The 22,221-nt window shown below is 44.4% G+C and overlaps 1 pseudogene; it reads left to right on the forward strand.

Annotated features, from left to right (window-relative positions):
- The first annotated feature begins 17,526 nt into the window (after positions 1-17,526).
- On the forward strand, positions 17,527-18,211 carry LOC147702201 (calcium uniporter protein, mitochondrial pseudogene; annotated as a pseudogene).
- Positions 18,212-22,221: the final 4,010 nt, after the last annotated feature.

Genomic DNA, 22,221 nt, shown 5'->3' on the forward strand with positions numbered 1-22,221 from the left:
GTGGCACAGAGAAGAGTGGCATGGACTGAAGTTGAGAGGCATAGAGAAGAGTGGCATAGAGTGAATGTCATAGAGTACAGAGTACAGTGGCATAGAGTAACGTAGAGTGTCATAAAGTGGTATGAAGTAGTGTAGAATAGAGAGGTCTTCAGTGGATTAAAGTGAAATAGAGTGGCTATGAGTAGCGTAGAATAGTATAAAGTGTCTTTGAATGGTACAGAGTGGAATGGAGTGGCATAGAGTACAGTGGCATAAAGTGAAAAGGCATAGAGTAGAGTAGTCTAGAGTGGAGTTGATTGGCATAGAGTGGAGCGGCGTAGAGTAGAGTTGCGTAGAGTGGAGTGGAGTAGAGTAAAGTGGACTGATATAGAACAGAGTTGTGTAGAATGGTGTAGTGTAGAGTGGCATGGATTGAAGTGGCATGAAGTGGTATGGAGTGCCGTAGATTAGTACAGTCCAAAAATGCATTTTGCAGAATGAATGGAGAAACCAAAAGAAAAGGAAGTGATGCCTGGCAAGTGCTGGCCTACTATGAATTTGTAGAGCCAAGATAATCACCCATGAGGGTATCTATGTCCTGAGTAGGCCAGGCCCGAGGGGGGTGTAGGAGATTGTGCCTGTTTTGTCTGGAAGAGCCATATCTTGAGGTTCCTTTAGAGGTCCATGACGGAGGTAGAGGTTCTGAGGTGTTTCAGGAGGTCATTCCAGGTCTTGGCTGTAAATAATTAGATGGATATTCTTCTACTTCTAGTCTTCTTGATGCAAGGGAGGTGCGTTCTATTTTGGGATGCAGATCAAAGATGCCTGGTGCATTGGTAGAAGTTGAAGCAGTGGTTTAGGTAAGCTGGATAGGTGTTGTGGCTAGCTGTGTAGGCGTGGGTGAGTAAATTGAGATTACATCTTTCCTTGACTGGGAGCCAGAGGAGATTGCTGAAGTGCGGGGGGATGTGGTAATTTTGTGGGATGTTCAGGATGAGTCAGCTGACTGCATTCTAAGTGGTTTGAGTTGGTGCAGGACATGGGCTGGGATTTCAGTGTAGAGAGCATTTCTGCAATCATATCTACTTGTGATAAGATCCTGGCTGACCATTCATATGGTGTTCAGTGGGATTCACTTGAAAATCTTGCATAGCATTTGCAGGATGTGGAAGCATGAAAAGGAAACAGCATTGATCTGTCTGCTCATGGAGAGGTTGGTGTCCAGGATGTTCCCTATGTTCCTGGCATGGTTATCAGGGGTGGATGGGGGGCTAAATTTAGAGGGCCACCAAGAGGCATCCCAGGGGGAGTTGTTGCTGCCAAAGATTAGGAATTTGGTTTTGTCTGTGTTGAGCTGAAAGTAGTTGTTGTTTAGCCAAGCAGCAATGTTGCTCATGCAGTTGGCAAAGTTTGCTTTGGTGATGCTGGTTGAGTCTGTAAGGGAGAAGTTGAGCTGTGTGTCATCGGAGTAGGATATTATTTTGATGCTGTGGACTTTGACGATGTCTGCAAGGAGCTTCATGTAGACTTTGAAAAGTGTTGGGCTCAGCTACGATTCTTCGGGTACTACACATAATTGTTTCTTGGGTTCTTTATTTTTATTTTTTTATTTTTAAAGTTTTCTTTAGCGTGAACAAGACCCAGGGTAGGGTATCAGAGCACTTTACAAGGAAAGCAGAGTTAGTAAAGAACATTTTAAAAAACAACAGATCAGACAAAGTATCAAAATATTTCTTAAAAAGGTTAGGTAGGTAGCAGCAATGAGCATGTAGTAGTAGGAACAAGTTTGAGTATTCGTCAGTCACAGTGGCGAAGGTGTCATTAGGGGAATATAGGAAACAAGTTTGAAGCCGCAGACTGGTTCAGTGCCTTACGGAATTTAGGGAGGAATTTGCTCATCAGGAATGATTATGCTTCCCTTTTGAATAGTGGTGTAGAGGAGATTTTTCTAATCTGGAAATCTTTTTGTCAGAAGTACACTTAGTTTAATCCTTCACCTGGAATATATATCCAACAAGATTCCTTTATACATTCAAAAAAACATGTACCAGTATGTAGACCAAAGTTGTTTTTACATATAGAGCCAAATATATTTTAGGAAGATTCAGTATATGACATATACATACACAATTCAATATACAAAAAACACAAAACACTAAAAGCAATAAACAATCCCAAATACATCTGTACATAATATATACATTTCCTATTTACTCTAACTATTATTGTGGATGCAAAATACCATTTTTGAAGCACAATAAATATCTTATGCAATCCAAATTAATGAAGATATCCCATCTACATACACACAACAAGAGGGAAAGTTCCTGAACCCTCTTCACTTTTTAGGTTGTGCAAAACAATTCTTTTTCACAAATAATTTTAATTCTTTGGGGCTTCTCCAAAATGTATGTCACCGCGTTTCAGCCGGATTAATAATTAGGACCTCATCAGTACTGGGGTAAACTAAGGAAACCTTAACTTATTCCGATTAGCCAATTGACCCAAGGACACTGATAATCAAATTACCCGAAAGGTCCTGGGAAACAAAGTTTTGTATGGTATAATCGTGGCGGTTAGTGTGCGATTCCCCTGAGAGTAAATCGTGTGTCACAAAGGAATCAAGCCTATCTCGTTGCTTGGATTTCCAGATATTTACATCATGAGTTCGGGTATCAAACATACAGGGAATCATCTAGAGCGAATCTGCCATCGAAATAGGAACTGTATATTTTTATGTACAGATGTATTTGTGATTGTTTATTGTTTTTTGTGTTTTGTGTTTCTTGTATATTGAATTCTGTATATATATATATATATATATATATATATATTCTCTTACACAAACCTCCGAGTAGGGAGCCTCCAACCCTGCAGGGTGGCCTCTTGAAAACGGGCACGGAGACGCCCGCCAACTTCACTCTCCATGAAAAACACACTAGAGGCCCACTTCAGGAAACGGAGCTTTAATTCAAGATTTGTTGCACAGCGCTTTCTGCAGTCCAACTAGTTTCGGCACTACAGCCTTGATCACGGGCAGAAAGTTTCACCAGGTGCTTCTGTGCTCGCGTTATTTGTAACGTCTCTGATCACGTGACTGATGGTAGCCTGCATCTCCCAGAGTGCATCAATCCGTGCAGGTAAATGTTGTTTGTGAGGAATTTCTCGTTTTGCTGTCAGAAGGATGGTATTCTGCTCAGCTACCTGATGCACACGTTGTTACATGAATCCCAATGGAAATCAGTCAAATTGTTTGAATTCGCGTAATGCAGGATGTTGAGACATCTTGATTTGCAGGCTCCTGTCTCCAGAACGATTGGAAGGGGAATCATCCCCCAGCCAAATCCCTTCCAGCGCTGCCGTTGTTTTCACCATATGGCACCTCCTAAGTAGGTTTAGCGGCAGCGTGTGGGTCATGCTCCTTCATCATTTTCTTACACAAACCTCCGAGTAGGGAGCCTCCAACCCTGCAGGGTGGCCTCTTGAAAACGGGCACGGAGACGCCCGCCAACTTCACTCTCCTTGAAAAACACACTAGAGGCCCACTTCAGGAAACGGAGCTTTAATTCAAGATTTGTTGCACAGCGCTTTCTGCAGTCCAACTAGTTTCGGCACTACAGCCTTGATCACGGGCAGAAAGTTTCACCACGTGCTTCTGTGCTCGCGTTATTTGTAACATCTCTGATCACGTGACTGATGGTAGCCTGCATCTCCCAGAGTGCATCAATATATATATATATATATTACCTACTGGCGGTCGCCAGTAGGTATATATAGTTAGGATTGTTTCTCTATGGGACTTTTGAAAATTCTATGTCTAATAACTTTGGCGTTTGTGGACGGAATCGGCTGAAATTTTCAGGAAAATGGCACATTTTGTTTCTGAGCAGGCCCTGAAAATTTGGGGGGATTTCATTAAGGGGGGGCCGAGAAAAAAGGGGGGTCCCAAAACACGTTTTTCCCATTCATTTTTCCATAGGGCGTTTGGCCTCACTTTTAGCTCGAACGGCTGAATGGATTTGCACGAAACTTGGCAAAATTGTAGGGACTGTTAGCCCGATGTGCCTTTACTGGGTCTCAATATATGTGCTCCAGTGGATTTTGAGAAATTAATGTTTTAAAAAACAGATATATCTGTGACAGCGTCCCGGGTAGCGGTCCGGTTCGCGTACTTTTCGCGTTACGGAACTTTGCGAAGCCAAGCTGATTGGCTCTCCGGTGTCTGTCAACATTCTAAACAGTCCGGAACGGCCGCCATCTTGTCTCTCGGTAGGATCGAGAGACAAGAGGAGGAGAAAAACAAAGGGGGAATTTAATGAAAGGGGGCAAGGTAGACCCCTCTTGACCCCCTAGGAATGATGTTGGGGTTATTAAAGGGTCCCGTGGGGCAAATAAAAAAAAAATGATTTTTCGCGGTAGAAGCGCTTCCCGGTTCGCGAACCGGGTCGCGAAATGGGAATTCGCCATTTTGTGTTTCGTTTTAATTAAATTACAAGATGGAGGAAAAAAAATGTGAGAAATGGGTATAAGGGGGTACGGGAGACGTATCCTGACCCCCTATGTTTTCTGAGGGTGGCTGAGGATGCTCATATATGTTGATACATGTCTCCCAGCGGCTGCGCGTGAGCGTTTTTTTTTTTTTTTGGCTGCCTGACGTCTGTTAACGTTCGATTCGAAGGAAATCAGGAAGTGTTGACCGCCATTTTGTCACTGCGAGTAAATATCTTGTTAAAAATAATTGTTATAAATTAATCCGTATTACCATATATTTTTCTATTGCTGTTCCCCTTCCATTCCCCCATTTTCCCCTTTCTTCCCTCTTTCTTTCTTCCTTCCTTCCCCACATAATGAAAAGTTATAAAAGCATTTTTTCTTTGTATAGCTTTTTCCCCTTTTGGGGCCTTTCTTGTTTATTGGCACATTATTCTCCACAATTATTTTAATTCCTATTGCTCTTTATTTGTGCTATTGTACTGATGTTTTACATTGTTTTCTTCAACTCAATAAAGCTTTTCAAACTTAAATTAATCCGTATTGATAAACATTGTCTGCGCCATCTTGCCTTTTTTCCAATGCCACACTTTTGTCGTGCACGGCAGCCATTTTAGATGCCTTGACCAGACCCACTCTCTGCACGCCGCCGATCCTCAGCATGGCTCCCCACCCTCGCAAGCATCTCCGCCACACACTGGTCACCCCGCTCTCTCTCTCATGCATGGGCCATAAACCTCCCCCCATCTGCGCTGCTTTTCCCTGAGAATCACACCCTGTGCCCGCCCGACACCTCCCTTTCACCCTATTCACTACCGCACCCTCTGACACTCCTCTTCCTCTGTGTCTGATTGTCCAGGCCGGTCCCAGGCTATCACCTAGCCGTGCGGATGTAGTTTATGGCCCCAACTGTAAAGAATCACCCCTCTTCAAAGGAGTTACAGTAGATCAAGGCCCCCACCTCATGAGATTCGTCACACCACACGCGTTCCTACTATCTGATAACGATCCTGTATTGTGATTGGGGAGGGGATTCTCACTGTGAGGGTGTGTGGGACCGAGCCTGAAGCGGAAGATTCCAGGGATGCCTTTTTGTTCATCAGTCTTCACAATTATGTGTCACATTAAAAATATATAGCACTCCAACAAAGTAGTAGGATTATAACACTTTAATAACTTATAAATATATACAACGCTCCAACAAAGTAAACACGTTAAAAAAAAAAAAATTAAACAACTATTTACATGGCAGCCTGCTGCAACATCCATCTCAAAGCAACAATGGGCTGCTTTGGTTTGTCTTTTAGTCAGTAGCGGTCCGTTGTTCGAATAGGCCGAAGGCAGCACAACGCGCCGAGATCCGGACGGCACCCAGGTGGTGTCCAGTAAGTTGTCGCACTGGTCTGGCCATCCTACAATGCTGCGCCGAAAAACGGCGTGGGGCGCCCCGGGTGGGGGGAGGCGGAACAAACGGGCCTCCCCAGGTGGAGGCTCCTCTGCTGCAGTAGGGCGCCCCTTGGCGTTTCACTCGCCATCCAGTTGTTTAGCGCCCGCTTTTGCGGCACTGTGCCTCATCCGCCATTCAGCTGAGTTGCGCCCACACTTGCGGTGCAGCGATAGGCGGCTGCCACAGGACTCTTAAAATGGCGGCCGGCTCTTCGGATTTGGGCCTGGTCCACTAAAATGGCCCTGGGACACATTTGAACTCGGACATTTACCTGCTACGGCTTGGGCCCTTTCTGGAAAGCGTCCCCTCAGCCTTGAAGATTCTACAAAAGTCATCGGGGCCCCCGACTCCCGCAGGCTTCCGGTGGGGAGGGGCTGCCATGATTGCTTGCGGAATGGCCACGACGGAGCCACGAGATGGTGGTGCTCTCATGCTGACGCCAGCTTCAGTCTGAAACATCCAGAAACACTGTAGACTACCAATTCGATGACTTCCGGTGGAGCCCCAACGTGACCCGGTAGGGAAGAACTTGCCCTTCCCTCTTTTGACTGATGGTTTTTGTTGCCTGTCCCCTCTGTTGTTATCTAACGGAACCTTTTTGGATTGCCGAGTGAGAAAAAAAAAAGGTCGGGCTTTCATCATTTGGGAAAAAAAAATGTTTCAATCCAATGAAAAGTGTTATTTTTAGGTCATATGATCAAGCCTTCCATCATTAGGAAACCAAAAGTAAAATGAACCAATGAAAAGTTTTATAAACAAGTCACATGACCTGTTATGCGGCTTTGGGCTATAAAAAGCCTACAAAATCCGTTGGCCTGTGAGGCGGCGTCAGTAGCGGACCGACGTGCGAATAGGCCGAAGGCAGCACAACGCGCCGAGATCCGGATGGCACCGAGGTGGTGTCCAGCAAGTTGTTGTACTGGTGTGGCCATCCTACAATGCTGCGCTGAAAGTCGGCGTGGGGTGCTTGGGGGGGGGAGGCGGCGCAAACGGGCCTCTCCCGCCTCCCCAGGTGGAGGCACCTCATCTGCAGTGGGGCGCCCCTTAGCGTTTCACTTGCCGTCCAGTTGAGTTGCGCCCGCACTTGCTGCTACAGTAGGCCGAAGGCAGCACAACGCGCTGAGATCCGGATGGCACCGAGGTGGGGTCCAGCAAGTTGTTGTACTGGTGTGGCCATCCTACAATGCTGTGCGAAAGTCGGCACGGGGTGCCCGGGGGGGGGGGAGGCAGCGCAAACGGGCCTCTCCCGCCTCCCCAGTTGGAGGCACCTCATCTGCAGTGGGGCACCTCTTAGCGTTTCATTCGCCATCCAGCTGAGTTTCGCCCGCTCTTGCGGCACAGTGCCTCACCCGACATCCAGTTGAGTTCCGCCCGCTCTTGCGGCTACAGCGATAGGCGGCTGCAACAGGACTCTCAAAATGGCAGCCGGCTCTTTGGATTTGGGCTTGGTCCACTAAAATGGCCCTGGGACACCTTGGAACTCGGACGCTTGCCTGCTAGGGCATGGGCCCCATTGCCGAAAGCGTCCCCTCTTTTCACTGATTGTTCTTGTTGCCTATCTCTTCTGTTGTCATTTAACTGAACCTTTTTGGACTGCCGAAAGGTGTTCTGGTTCGACCGCTGGTTGGTGGAGACATTTTGATTATATCCTGGACCTGCCGGGCGTCGCCCAAAATGGCGCCAGTATAAATGGGACTCGTAACTCCTTGTTGTGTACTGGTTGCCCAACCTTGATATCACGAGATACGTATGCAGTTTTGAAGCACATGGCGGGCGGGGACGAGTACTGATTGAACATTTGGACATCTCTATTGATATTAAGTTCTGATGTGTTATTGATTACTGTACTATTGAAAGTTCGAATTAACGTCACCCATGGTACTTGCCCGCAAATGTATATCTAGATAATTTTATTGTAACTGGCCCTGTCGTACTTTAATTATAAAATGTACGTCCACCGATTCCGCAACTGTTAGACACCTTAGTTCTTGCAACCTAATGGCCCGCCCGTTACGTTCTTTTACAGTGTAAATGTCCCCTCATCATACACGATTCCAGTTTGCTCCGTGGCCGGCCCACGTGGTTATAGGCCCGTATTTGTATACTGACATTTTCACAATAAAGGTTTTTAAAACAAAACATGGTAGTAGTACCTAGATTGGTAAAGTTTTGAATAATAGCCACTGTTTTCGAATCAGTAAAAGGCAAGTGAAATAAAGTAGCCCGATTACATGACGGTTAAAAGGTATAATACGCAGGAACGCAGTAAAGATAAATGGTCAGGGGCTGTTGTCTTTTCCACTCCTGCAACATAAAGTGATCGATAAGAATCCGATATTCATGCCGATCAGCCACTAAGACAGCAGGCCGAGCCTCTTTTCTTTAACGGCTCCCTCATGGGACGAAGAAACGCCCTTTTTCTCGAAATAGGAATATTTTACTTGCAGGACAGTTGTAAATTTCCCTGGAAAATACATTAGCCTGGAACATTGTTAGTGATAAACTGTAAATGCATCTGGGTCCTTTGCTTTACAAGTCAGAGTGAGAAAAAAAAAGGTGGAGCTTTCATCATTTAAGAAAAAAAAATGTTCGAAAGCAATGAAAAGTGTTATTTTTAGGTCATATGACCAAGCCTTCCATCATTAGAAAAACAAAAGTAAAATGAACCAATGAAAAGTTTTATTAACAAGTCACATGACCTGTTATGCTTACGTTACGCGCTGCGTGCCGCGCTCTGGATCGCTTCCGGGAAGCTGCGCCTCGCGCACCGGAGCACTTCCGGGTGCGCTAACGCGGCGCCTCATATGACGCATTACGCGACAACGCAGGTCCAGAATATAGTCAAAATGTCTCCACCAACCAGCGTTCGGAACACAACCCCTTTCAGTAGTCCAAAAAGTTCTGTTAAATGACAACAGAAGGGACAGACAACAAGAATCATCAGTCAAAGAGGGGAGGGCAAGTTCTTCTCTACCGGGTCTTGTTGGGGCTCCACCGGAAGTGATCGAATTGGTAGTCTACAGTGTTTCTGGATGTTTCAGACTGACGCTGGCGTCAGCATGAGAGCACCACCATCTCGTGGCTACGTCGTGGCCATTCCGCGAGCAATCATGGCAGTCGCTCCCCACCGGAAGTTTACGGGAGCCGGGGGTCCCGGTGACTGTTGTAGAATCTTCAAGGCTGAGGGGACTCTTTTGGGAATGGGGCCCATGCCCTAGCAGTCAAGCGTCCGAGTTCCACGGTTGCCCAGAGCCATCTTTAAAACACGAAAATGTTTTTACCTACCACGTACTTGACATTTTAAAGCTTTTGATATTTGCTATTAAAAAACCATTGAAATTCTCTGAAAAAACCATATGTTATAGACCATATATAGTTAGGAATTAGCATTTACAAAACCTTGAAAATTCACTGAAAAAACCATGGGTTATAGACCATATATAGTTAGGAATTAGCATTTACAAAACCTTATTTTACTCACACAAAAAAAACCATTGAAATTTCATATATAGTTAGTTGCACTAACTATATATCGCGCACCCGCAATCCACTGCAGATGATGTCACATATTACATCATTCATGACATGGTCAGTGACATCACTGATGACATCACTGATGACATCTCAAATGACATCACTGATGACATCACTGATGACATCTCAAATGACATCACTGATGACATCTCATTTGACATTACTGATCACATCACTGATGATATCATTTATGTGATAATACAATGAACCTCTTCAGACTCTAATATAACCTTAGATACAATCAGTGTAAACAGACACTCACAGACTGTCACTTATCCATGGAGTTACTCACACACCTAGTCAGTCATACAAAGAATCAATAACACCTCCATTTCCTTAACTATACTAACACATATTTACTCTCTTATACAATCCCTGATACATGTTCACAATGATCTATACAGCCACTCACACATTCACTTGCTCTTATACACAGTAATTTATATATGTCAACTCTCACATGTACTGTGTTTTACATATGTACTTACTTTGACATGTAGCACTGAGAAATCCATTCACTCACCAATACACTCATGCACACAGTCAACCGCCCATACAGCTGTTTCCATGTGCACTTTTGAACACATACATCTAGTGAATCAACTGTTTACACATCTAAGCACAGAGTCACACACCTCACAGCCACCCACACACACACTCACTCTCCCATACAAATACTTGGGCAACCAATCAATAACCCAAATAGTTACTTATATAACTACTGATCAACACAAGCAGCAGTTTACAGAACAACAGACATAATGATGCACAAATTAAAACAGTTTAGTCACTAACCCATGCACTCAGTGAGACACATTTAATCACTCACTCATACAGTCAGTCATGCACCTACTGAATCCTTCATCCAGACACTTATACATCCACTCATTCTTCAATATGTAAGACATATTTTAACTTTACAGAAACATACAGTCACTGGTTGTTGTCATCAGTGATGTCATTTGAGATGTCACCAGTGATGTCATCAGTGATGTCATTTGAGATGTCATCAGTGATGTCATCAGTGATGTCACTGACCTTGTCATGAATGATGTAATATGTGACATCATCTGCAGTGGATTGCGGGTGCGCGATATATAGTTAGTGCAACTAACTATATATGAAATTTCAATGGTTTTGTGTGAGTAAAATAAGGTTTTGTAAATGCTAATTCCTAACTATATATGGTCTATAACCCATGGTTTTTTCAGTGAATATATATATATATATATATATATATATATACATATATATATATATATATATATATATATATATATATATATATATATATATATATCATATACTGAATCTTCCAAAAACATATTTGGATATAAATATAAAAACAACTTTAGACTACATACTGGTCAATGTTTTTTAAATGTATAAAAGAATCTTGTTGGATATATATTCCTGGTTAAGGAGTAATCGAAGTGTCCTTCTGACAAAAAAACATTTCCAGATCTTTTCCGCAGCATCATTTTTTTTCTCCAGTCTAAAAGGGATTATGGCCAACAGTGAGCTTGATGACATGCACAGCACAGAGAGGGCCTTTGTGACCAGGCAGTGATGTAAGCCATTTTGGGACTCAGACTCCACCAAACAAAAATGGTAAAAAAGAAGATATCTCTGCACAAGATCAGGAGGATTCACTGAGGGGTCATGTCTCTAGATATATAAATGTGTTTTTCTTTTAGTAAGTCTAAAACTACTGAACGGATTTACACCAAATAACAACAAGCAATTGCATAGCCAATAAATCTTGCCTTTGGGATCTTATAAGTGTTCAGCCAGAGCCATTGACTTCAGCAATATTTTTAAAGCTATATCACTCAAGCCGCCAGCTATGCCTAAGTAGAAAAGAGGTATAAGAAAAACAGGAGAAAAGAGAGCATTTGATGGACCCAACGATTGACGATCTTGTTAGTGTGGATTAGAACGATGGAGACACCATAATGTTTAAATAAAATGTGTGGTATTATCAATATATTATATTTAGAAGGCAGAGGGATTGAAATGGGGCTAAGCGCAATCTACACAACGTTTGGCTGTAGCAAAGTACTGTGTTTTCCTTGTGTAGTTTTGAATATTTGTAGTAATCAAACTTTCACATTTCCAGTACACACGTGCGTTCTGTCTGTTTTAACATATTGGTTTAGCATAAACTTCTGTTTGTTATGGTCTTGCAATGCACACTGGTGGGCATTTTGAGACAGCATGTTGTTGCTGAAAACATGAATCAAAACATATTAGTACTGGCAGGCAGGGAAGGGAGGGACAGATGGGATGGAGAGAAGTTCATACAGAGAGTGAGAAGGAGTGAGAGGGAGAGGGAAAGAGGGTTTGCAGAAAGGCATGTAGTCATACAAGAGCAAAGAGAGTTCTTTCTTCTTGTCTTAGATTGCGAGAGTCATAGCCTGTGAGCCCTGGGTCACAGAGTGAATAGCAGGAAGAGCACAGTGACCGCAAATTTCTAGTAAAGCTGAACTGCAGGGATCAGATTGATGTTGAAGGGAAAACGAAAGTTCGCCATTTAGAATGTCACCTCAAGAAGGTACAGATAGAAACGCAACCCTTAGATAGACAGTCTAAGCATAAAGATTTCCAAAGGATGCTTGTTTTATTGTTTCCAGCTACGGGTTGCAAATTGCATCTATTTTGGACATTTCATCTGCAGTCAACACGGATCTCAGCATGCCTTTCGGCGTATCTTTTAAAAACGGAGGTCAAATGTCTCTCTCATATACATTTCCACAACTTAAGGCAACATTCTGCCCGACTGACCATAATTATTGTTACATGTCAGTGCAAAAGCCCCGAATGTGTTTCCTTTGCACTGTGCCATGTGCAGTGACTCTGCCCTGCACCATCATAAGCCTGACCCCAAGCACAATAGGAGCAGGAACAAAAACAACTTGGTATTGGAAAAGCCACCAATATTTCGCCCGACTGGTCGTAGTTATTTTTGCGCACATGTCAGTTCAAAGCTCCACATGAGTTTGCATTTGTGCTGTGCCATCTGCTGTGACTCTGCCCTGCACCAACCTTGGCCCGACGCAAGCGCGATAAGAGCAGGTTCATGAACAACTTGGTATCTAATTAGCCACCACTCTTAAGAAATGTACAATAAGGCCTTTTTCCGTTGTTGCGCGTCCAAATTATTTTTCCACTAAGCCTAGGTAAGACAATTATTACTTTCCAATCTGTATTTACCGTCATGACTTTAATTTGTTTTATTGTGCTCAATACTGCTGTGCAGCAATTTCACAGTGCGTGCTAATTAGGGGCAGACAGAACAAGATTGACAGTCTACACCCAAAAGTGAAATTAGCCTTAACCATAGAAGCAGTGACGAGCAGGACATGGTGTGAATAGAGAGCAATTGTAATTGTAATTGCATTCATATAGCGCCTACAAACCATGAGGAGTGCTTTATCTTGAGTAGCACACTAGTACGGAACCCAAGAAGGATTAGTGGGGAAGTAGTATAGGCAAATATGAAATGAATTTGAGCAGTGGACATATGAGTTTGTTGGTTGAATTGAAAAGGATAGTGGAAGGATAGAAGAGGGAAGGTTCTAGAAAGTGTTTATTTGGAGATCATAGCGGCAGAAGGAGTTTTGGGATGAGTGGGGGAGAGAGTCAGAGGGAAGGGGTTAAAACGGCTTGTTTGGAAGCTCTGAATAGTAAAGGTTTGAGCTGATGCAAGGGAGGGGTAGAGGAGGGAAGAGTCTAGAAAAGGATTATTTTGGGGATCATAGTAAGGGTATAGTAGGGAAGTATCTTGAAAGAGTTATTTTGGGTATCATAGTAGTCAGAGAGTGGAGAGTGGAGGAGGTAGAGGATATATCCAGACATAGGGTAGTAGATTGTTGTTTGGGATGAGTAATAGAGCTGAGATAGAGGATATATTGTGATAGGTATGGGGTGAGATACAGGGTAGTGCATTGGAGATGATGAACTGGGAGTAAAATAATAAATATAACAATACATGGAAGGTGTTCATGTATAAGTAAGGTAATATATCTAGATTTAAGTTGTATTATATAATAAATAAAGTCTCTACTTTGTGGAGACGCGACGTGCTACTTGACACATCGGGAGAACGCCACACTGCTCTGTTTACTGATGCAAGCGGTTTGAAAACTTATAAGGACTGGGCATATTAACACAGAGATACGTTGTCCGTGGGAGACACACTTATATGCTCTTACTTGACATTTTTTTAATATTATATTCATCACCATAGAGGGCTGCACAATCTCGGAGTCATATTGGTCAAGTACATAAGAGAGAAAAAACACTTTCATAAGCCCTGAAGAAGTCCCATGAAGGATAAAACGCTTTGGCAGCAAAGCAATTGTGTAATGTTTTTAAAAGAAGAAGTATGAAAGAGGATTACTGCCTATCAATAAATATTTTGAATTGACTTTTTTTTATTGCTAAACATTACTTGTACTACATTAGCTATATACACAAAAATATGATTTTCTCGGGTGTGGGGTCAGTTTGGAATTTAATAAATAAAGTCAGACTTTCAGGAGTTGCTGTAATTTAAGTTAGTTTATTTGTTTTCATATATATATATATATGTATATATATATATATATATATATATATATATATATATATATATATATATATATATATATATATATATATATATATATTTTTTTTTCACCACAAATAGTTTAGCAATTGTAGATGGTCAATTATAAAGATGTACTTATTTATGCAGTGACCTAGATGCATGTCAAGCATAGAAAAATATAACCATTATTAATATGTACATTTGTTAAATAGAACGAAAGAAAATCCATATATTTATAAACAAGAATATTACAATCATTTATACAAAGGAATAAACATATCTAGGTACACTTATTTGATCCAAATAACTGCGTATAAACACAGGGATATGCTGTATGTGCTGTGTGCTTTAAATTGAATGTTTTAAAGGATATGTGGTCTTCCATGACCGCACCAGCCTCACATTTTATGATTCACTAAGTAATACAAACTTCGAATGCTCCTGTGTTTCTCCACACTTTGCAGACCCTTCCTGTCCACATCACACATTCCAGTGATTAGTGCAGCATCGTTTGAACTTCCTGTCAATACACATGTTCTGCTAGAAAAACCAGGCTCTTAAACCAGAGGTGGAGTCTGGTACTGGATGCTATGAAGTCAGAGTGTACGGATGTGAAAGGTGACATCAGAAATAGAGCACCTTCATACACACCTGAGTTCCTGCCATCTTTTGAAAAGTAACCAGCAGGTAGATAGGGAGCTGGAAGTTCACAGGCCAAAAATACTGAGAATATGCAAATGTGTTGTGTTCACCATTCCATGTGCTTGGCAGCTCCATTTCTACCTGTGTATTACACACATACAAGGCGCATGCTGTGCACTCTTTTGCACATCTGTCCAGTAAGTTACCAGATGTTAAGTGCATCAACAATGTCACCAGTGAGTACCAGACTATTAAGACAACTACACAGGGCATTCTGTGAGCTATCGGCACATAGTTGCCATGAAATAAACAAAACTGCAGATCCCAGGAAGCCACATGATGTCTTCTGAAAGCCAGGGCTTGCTGAAGCTGTCACATGTGACTTACTTGCCAGTCACCTGGCAGGTATGTTTTAGGGTGCATTTACAACCATGTTCACCGGGAAATGCTATTCCACAAATTCGAAATTAAAGAAAAGTTGATGAATGAGCATATGTGGACTGAGACAGATAAAACAGGTGTTACTGTGTTCTGTTTACAGATCTGTAGGGCTCACAATAGAGAAGCCCTCCTGTCCCCATGCATGTCTCTTGCTAGGCAACTGGTTCAGCACCTTCACCCACGTTAAGAGGCGTGCCTCATGGTACAGGTTACCAGCAACGTTTACATTGATGCAAAAGTATATACAACTCCATTGTTCACATTCAGCATTTTAGTTTTCAGGGCCACTGCATATGGCAGAGGAACCCTGCATGTTTTCATATTCCTGGAGAAGGTCTGCTCTCACACAGTGGCAGTGCACAGAAGTGCATCATGATCAACTTCACACTGTGTAGATTCCTCTCAGAACACTGGCGGTACACCCTAAACTAGTTACTGAAATCCTTAGCCTGTCTACTAACATAGAGCAGTCAGTAAGGTGTCACCAGGTCAGAGAACATGATGTCTAGAAAGGCAATCTTATCATACATCACACAAACTGAAAGGACAGTTGCTGATGAACAGACAGCTGGTCAGTGAAAAAAATCAGCGCTCTCTTACCTGAGCTGATCATACTGTCTATCCTCTGCTGCACCAAGATCTGCTCACATCCCAAAACCCCATCTGAGGAAAAACATGATTTAGTCTCATAAACAGTCTGCAGCATATTCCAGCCAGCCTGTCGCTCAGCTGTGTCAAAGATTCATTACTACACATTAATAGGCACCAGGAGCCACCCAGCCCCCTAGCCTGCAGGGTACGAGAGACTGCACGCTGGAAATTAACAAACTGTTAGGGACATAGGTGTTGGGGGAAGGCACGTGCAGAATAAGTGAAGTGCAAGCAGGGCCATGTACAAGCGAGTGGTGAGGGGAGGGATGGAAAGAAAAGGATAGGAAAAGTTTTGCACTCAAACAAAACAGATGGCCCATAGTGAAAGGACCCATGTAGCAGGGGCAGTCACCAGGGTGGAAAAATGTATAGCCACAAGGTGGGACAAATCTACATTATTCACAAATGAAAATTTTGGAATTTGTAAAGGTACCAAGCAACCAATGAAAAGAGGTGGGAACGGAGTGGGCATGTTTAAATCTCACTGAGGGATTACATTATGCCTTGAAGAGTCAACCTAAAAATAGGTAAGTCTTTGGACCAACATCTAGGTTTCTGCAAAATTTGGTGTAATTATGTTCAGCGGTACGGGCTGTATTCATGTCTAAAATTCCTATCGGACCCCACCTTTCTTTTCGGCCCCCACTTGATGGATCACCCCAAACCTCTTCTATGCACAACTTGAATCAGCGACACTCTTTCTTTGGAAAATGTCTTAAAAATTTGTCAAATAGCGCCAGAGATATGAGCAAGTCAAATGTAAAAAATTATAAATAAGACCTAAATTAGCATTTACTATAGAATGACGTAACTGATAAAAAAACATAAAACTAAAATGAAACTAATCAACAAAATCAAATTATAAACAGCCTTAACCAACAAAATCAACAAGCAATTAAATCAACAATATAATAGTCACACTAGTTTTAACTAAATAATAAGGCTGGCTGGTAAACTCCACTCTGCCATTGGAATTCACAGAGTATTGCCACTCTCTAAGGAATGCAGAGTTCAGCAAAAACTCCACCAACCATGGTGTAGCATATTCATTTACTCAAATTCATTTGACAATAAGACTAAGGGCCTCATTACAAATTCAGTGGTCCATCGAACCACCAAACCTGTGGTGGCGGTCCCTGAATTCCTACAGTGTGCGGTCCACCCGCTGTATTATGAATACTCCGGTAGGACCGCCACAGAACCATCACTATCAGCAGGGATTATGGATCCCGATGCAGTTGCATGTCGGTGAGAGGCTCTAAGATGCTCGGCGATTCTGCTGCAGCGTTGCCTAGCATATTAGGAGTTTCCTCACCACCACAGTTTTCATGGCAGAGAGGCTGCCATGAAAACTTTGGTGGTGAGGAAACAAAGGGGGGCCCTACAGCGCCCCTTGTTGCCTCAGGGCCATGGTATGCCTGCAAAGGAGGGCACATGTTGTGCCCCCCTATGTGCAGTCCGCCCCTTTTCTGCACGGCAAGGAATGCACAGTCCATACAATGAAGGATCAGGCTTTGGCGCTCCCATTGTGGTGCCTTTTTTTCATATGAAAGCCAAAGCATGACCCTTCAGACTACAAGGTAACTTGTAATCAGGCGAGTGGCCAGTGGTCATCTTTGATAATGTGAGAACGGAGTGCTGATGTGGCGGCCCGCTCCCACACCACAAAAGTCATAATGATGGCATAAGTATTTTCCAGGTACAACCACTGGAGGGCAGTAGAGGATAACAGTTAAATGTAAAAAAGCTCATGCACTGGCATCAGAGACTCTGTGCATGGCACAGCCAGAGAGTGGTATATTTTGTAGTACGGCGGTGCCCTCTGATGCAGCAACTGCAGTTTACCAAAATGGCCTACCTGTTATCCCCGATAGCTTAACATTTGATGAGAGTGAAGCCAGTTTATAGTAAAAAAAACTATTTCAGACTCAGTAGGTGTATTTCTGCAACAGCTCCTGTCAAAAGACTAGGGAATTGACCGGGTTGTGATTTACTAATCAGATGAAACACAGATCGCCTTCTCAATGGGTATCAACATATTCCTATTAGACAACTTCAAATGATCCATTAGTGACTTCACCTGCCATGTGCGCCCACCAATGAGAGACCTCCTGAACAATGAAGAAGCAACAACATGACATGATTTAAAGACTCTTGTGGATCGAGGAGCACCAGCATCAACCCCTACAAAAGGTAAAGGAAGACATTGGCAGAAGAGCTGGGAAATTCACTACATGGGCTCTCTGGGGAAGTTTGGCGTACTTGGCAATACAGCTTGGCATTTATTTCTGGACTATTATACATGGTGGGCACACTCCTGGGATCTTATCGAACCAATTACCTACTTCATTAGCTATGGCAGTGCCATGGTGATGCATGCCTACTCTGTACTATTAACACGTCGGGAGTAGATCTATCCATATGCAAGGGACTGACAGTGCTTACAATCTTCCATGAAGGAGCCAAAAGTACCTGTTTTGGCCTAGAAAGGTACAGTAAACTCATGGATCAAATTGCCCCCCCAGATAACAGAAAGGGTGGGGATCTGCAATAAAGAACTTGCAGGTCAGTATCATTGCAGAACTTCTCATTCCCAATTCAAAGCTGCAAATGCGTGGCGGGACAGTCTGATTGCAGGGGTGCTTAATTTAGCCTTCACAACAGCTCATCATTATTATGATGTATTAATTTAATGGACTTACAAACCTGTCTGCATGGTATCCTTGCCACCAGGACACTCTAACGACAATGCGAGGCACACACTCAGGGTAGGGCCCGTGTTATCCGAGCACCAAATACCAAGGTACTCGCCTCTTCTAATTGCTGTCCATCAGCAGGCTATGTTTGCGCATAGGAAAGAATGAAAGACAAAGCTCTCAGTAACATTCTGAATGTTACGGTGTTAATATATATATATATATATATATATCAATCCAAGTGTTGACGGAAAGCGCTGGCGTGCTTCCAAAGCGCTGGTGGTGTCGGTTTGTAACGGCGATCCGTCACGCCGCTCTATATTCGATACAAGACTTATTTCAGAAATAATAAATCATCCAGCACTCCAGGGTAGATTACAAAAGTCCTTTTTATTCTTATGACGAGGTACATCGTCATAAGAATAAAAAGGACTTTTGTAATCTTCCCTGGAGTACCGGAGGATTTATTATTTCTGAAATAAGGGGCTCATTAGGATCGCGGACGGAAGTGCGACCGCCGTCCTGGAGTAGGCGGAAAATGCTTTTTCCGTGTCCACCTGCCGCGGTCATTCCGTCTGCCATGTTAGGATTGTAAACACTGTCAAAAGTCCGTGCACGACGGAAGAGCACGCACCGCCGCCGAACTGCACCCGACCCCGCGGCGGATGTAACCAATCCAGAGACACCGCCGTACGGACTGACGTCACCGACCGTCCCCCAAATCACGATGGTGGAAAACACACATAAAACCGCTGCGGAAAAACAACCTGCCTGAACATGGCGGATTCCCACAGCGAAGAAACCACACATTGTGGAGATATCCACCACAAGCTGCTCGCCGTCATGGACCCAGCGCTACACGTATTTCCGATACTCTTCGCGCTCCACCACCTGCAAGTCATGGACCATCATCGATGACGACGCAGGTACGCAACACACCATTTGCTGTCGGAAGGGAAGTACCTGCCAGGGCCTTGACGTTGGGAGGGGGAGTGTCATATTTGAGAAACCACATTAGATCGCAAAAAGATATCCACAATTGAAGTACACAAGCAGGAATGACAACGACAAACCACTACACATGATTGACTTGCTTTATTAAACATAATTGGGGTACAATCTCTGAGCATGCAAGAGCATGGGCACTGGGTACAACAGAGCAGGTACATCAGAGGCAGCACATGAGAGGGCAGAATGCAGTATCAGAACAGCAACAGGGCATTGTGGCTAACAGAGCAGGTACATCAGTGGCAGCACATGAGAGGGGCTAAGTGCATCCTCAGTCCATTGCACAGAACAGGTACATCAGAGGCAGCACATGAGAGGGGCCAGGTGCATCAACAGTCCATTGCACGGAACAGGTACATCAGAGGCAGCACATGAGAGCGGCTAAGTGCATCAAGAGTCCATTGCACAGAACAGGTACATCAGAGGCAGCACATGAGAGGGGCCAGGTGCATCAACAGACCATTGCACAGAACAGGTACATCAGAGGCAGCACACATGAGAGGGGCTTAGTGCATCAACAGTCCATTACACAGAACAGATACATCAGAGGCACCACAAGTACGGGTTCAAGGTACCCGTCCCAAGGACAACAACAATGCAAGGCTGGTTACAATGGACAATCTACACACCAAGTCAAATGACATGTGAGTGAAGGGAAATACACCTCACATCACGGAAGCTAGTGGACTGCCTGAACTACTTGCCTCTGATACACTGGTAGCACCTGAAACTGGAGTGTGAGACACAGCCACAGCTCTAGTGACTGACACATGAGCCATCGACCCAGACACACTGCCAGCACCAGAAATAGGAGTGTGAGACACATCCACAGCTCTAGTGACTGACACATGAGCCATAGACCCAGACACACTGCCAGCACCAGAAACAGGAGTGTGACACACAGCCACAGATGTAGTGACTAACTCATGAGCCCTCGATCCAGTCACACTGCCAGCACCCGAAACAGGAGTGTGAGACACAGCCACAGCTCCAGTGACTGACACATGAGTCATCGTTCCAGACACACTGCCAGCACCAGAAATAGGAGTGTGAGACACAGCCACAGCTCTAGTGACTGACACATGAGCCATAGACCCAGACACCCTGCCAGCACCAGAAACAGGAGAGGGCACAACTGAGACAGTGCCACTACATGATGCATGACAGCAAACAATAGACACAGTGCCACTATCTGACAACTGACAGTGAACCTCTGATGCGCCACTGGGAACACCAAAATGATGAGCCACAGGGCTGTATGGGCCAGGAGGCAGGGTGGCTCTGGGAGCTGGGGATAGCTGTACTGGAGCGACATCGGGGTGGTCAAGTGTAAATGGTGTGTGTCTACGTTTCTTAGGGATATGTGAGGGCACCCTGGGCAAGTGGTGCCGACTCAAATGAAATGTCACCCACCAAAGGTGGAGCATCTGCTGCTGGGGGTCTGCTCTCTGGTGACGTGCTGGACCCTGCTTGTCATTTGCTGTGTGCCTGCCTCCTTCCTCTGCTTCTGACGGGCCTGGATGGGAGTGAAGGTATGGGGGAGCTCCACCGCGGAGACATCTTTTTTCCGTTCCTTCGACAACATCAGCCTCAGTGCAGCCAGGGGTGATGTATGCCTGTCCTTGATGGAGCTAGTGTCTATGGAAGCCTTGTCCCTTGGCCGTAGGAGGAGTCTTGTTTCTGGACTTTCCCTGTTCCCTGGACGGTGCCCTGTCCCTGGCTGCAGACTTGTCCTTTGTAGTGTACCTGTCTCTAGAAGCTACCTTGTCCCTGGGAGTGTCCCTGCTCTTGGGAGATGCCCCTTCCTCTGTAGTGTGCCTGTCCCTGGGAGTGTCCCTGCTCTTGGAAGTCGCCCCTTCCTTAGTTGTGTCCTTGTCCTTGGGAGTGTCCCTGCTCTTTTGAGGTGGCTTTGCCTTTGCAGTGTCCTTGTCCCTGCTCTTGGGAGTCGCCCCTTCCTTAGTAGTGTCCTTGTCCTTGGGAGTGTCCCTGCTCTTTGAGGGTGCCTTTGCCGTGTCCTTGTCCCTGCTCTTTTGAGTCGCCCCTTCCTTAGTAGTGTCCTTGTCCTTGGGAGTGTCCCTGCTCTTTTGAGGTGGCTTTGCCTTTGCAGTGTCCTTGTCCAAGGGAGTGTCCCTGGACTTTGGAGTTTCCCTTGCCTTGGGAGTACCTTTTGTGTGGGATGCCTGTGTAGCATGTGAAGCCATTTCCCCCAACACCCTTGGGGATCCTGTGTGTGAACTCCAGTGTATCTCACGTTGTCTTTGGTAACAGATTTTCCTGTCCTAGGGGATGGTGTCTGTGCCCTCTGTGCCCTGCCGTGCAGCCTGTGGCTGCTTCTAGTGCAATAACCTGTAAAGGAGTCCTGGTCAGAAAATTCACTCCCGCATGAGACATCAAGTGGTGTAGATGGGGGAACAGAAGTAGCACCCTGTCTATGTGACTGTACAATGGCAGAAGACACAGTGTTTGCCAATGACTGAACTGTTTTGTGTAGACCAGCAACATCGCCATGCATCCCCTCCATGAATGCCACCACCTGCCCCAACTTCCTATCGTGGTCTTGGAATGCATTGATCATGTTGGTCTGCCCCACACACAGCTATCGCAGCAGATCAACAGCCTCAGCACAAAGTGCAGTTTGGGTCACCGGGGCAGGGGCAGCGGTGCCTGCACCGAAGGCCACTCTGCTCCCCCTACTTCTGCATGCACAAGAGGTACTTGGTGCAGTTGGCGGCAGTGTGGGA

Source organism: Lissotriton vulgaris, chromosome 7 (assembly GCF_964263255.1).
Source record: "Lissotriton vulgaris chromosome 7, aLisVul1.2, whole genome shotgun sequence".
In the NCBI taxonomy this organism is placed as follows: domain Eukaryota; kingdom Metazoa; phylum Chordata; class Amphibia; order Caudata; family Salamandridae; genus Lissotriton; species Lissotriton vulgaris.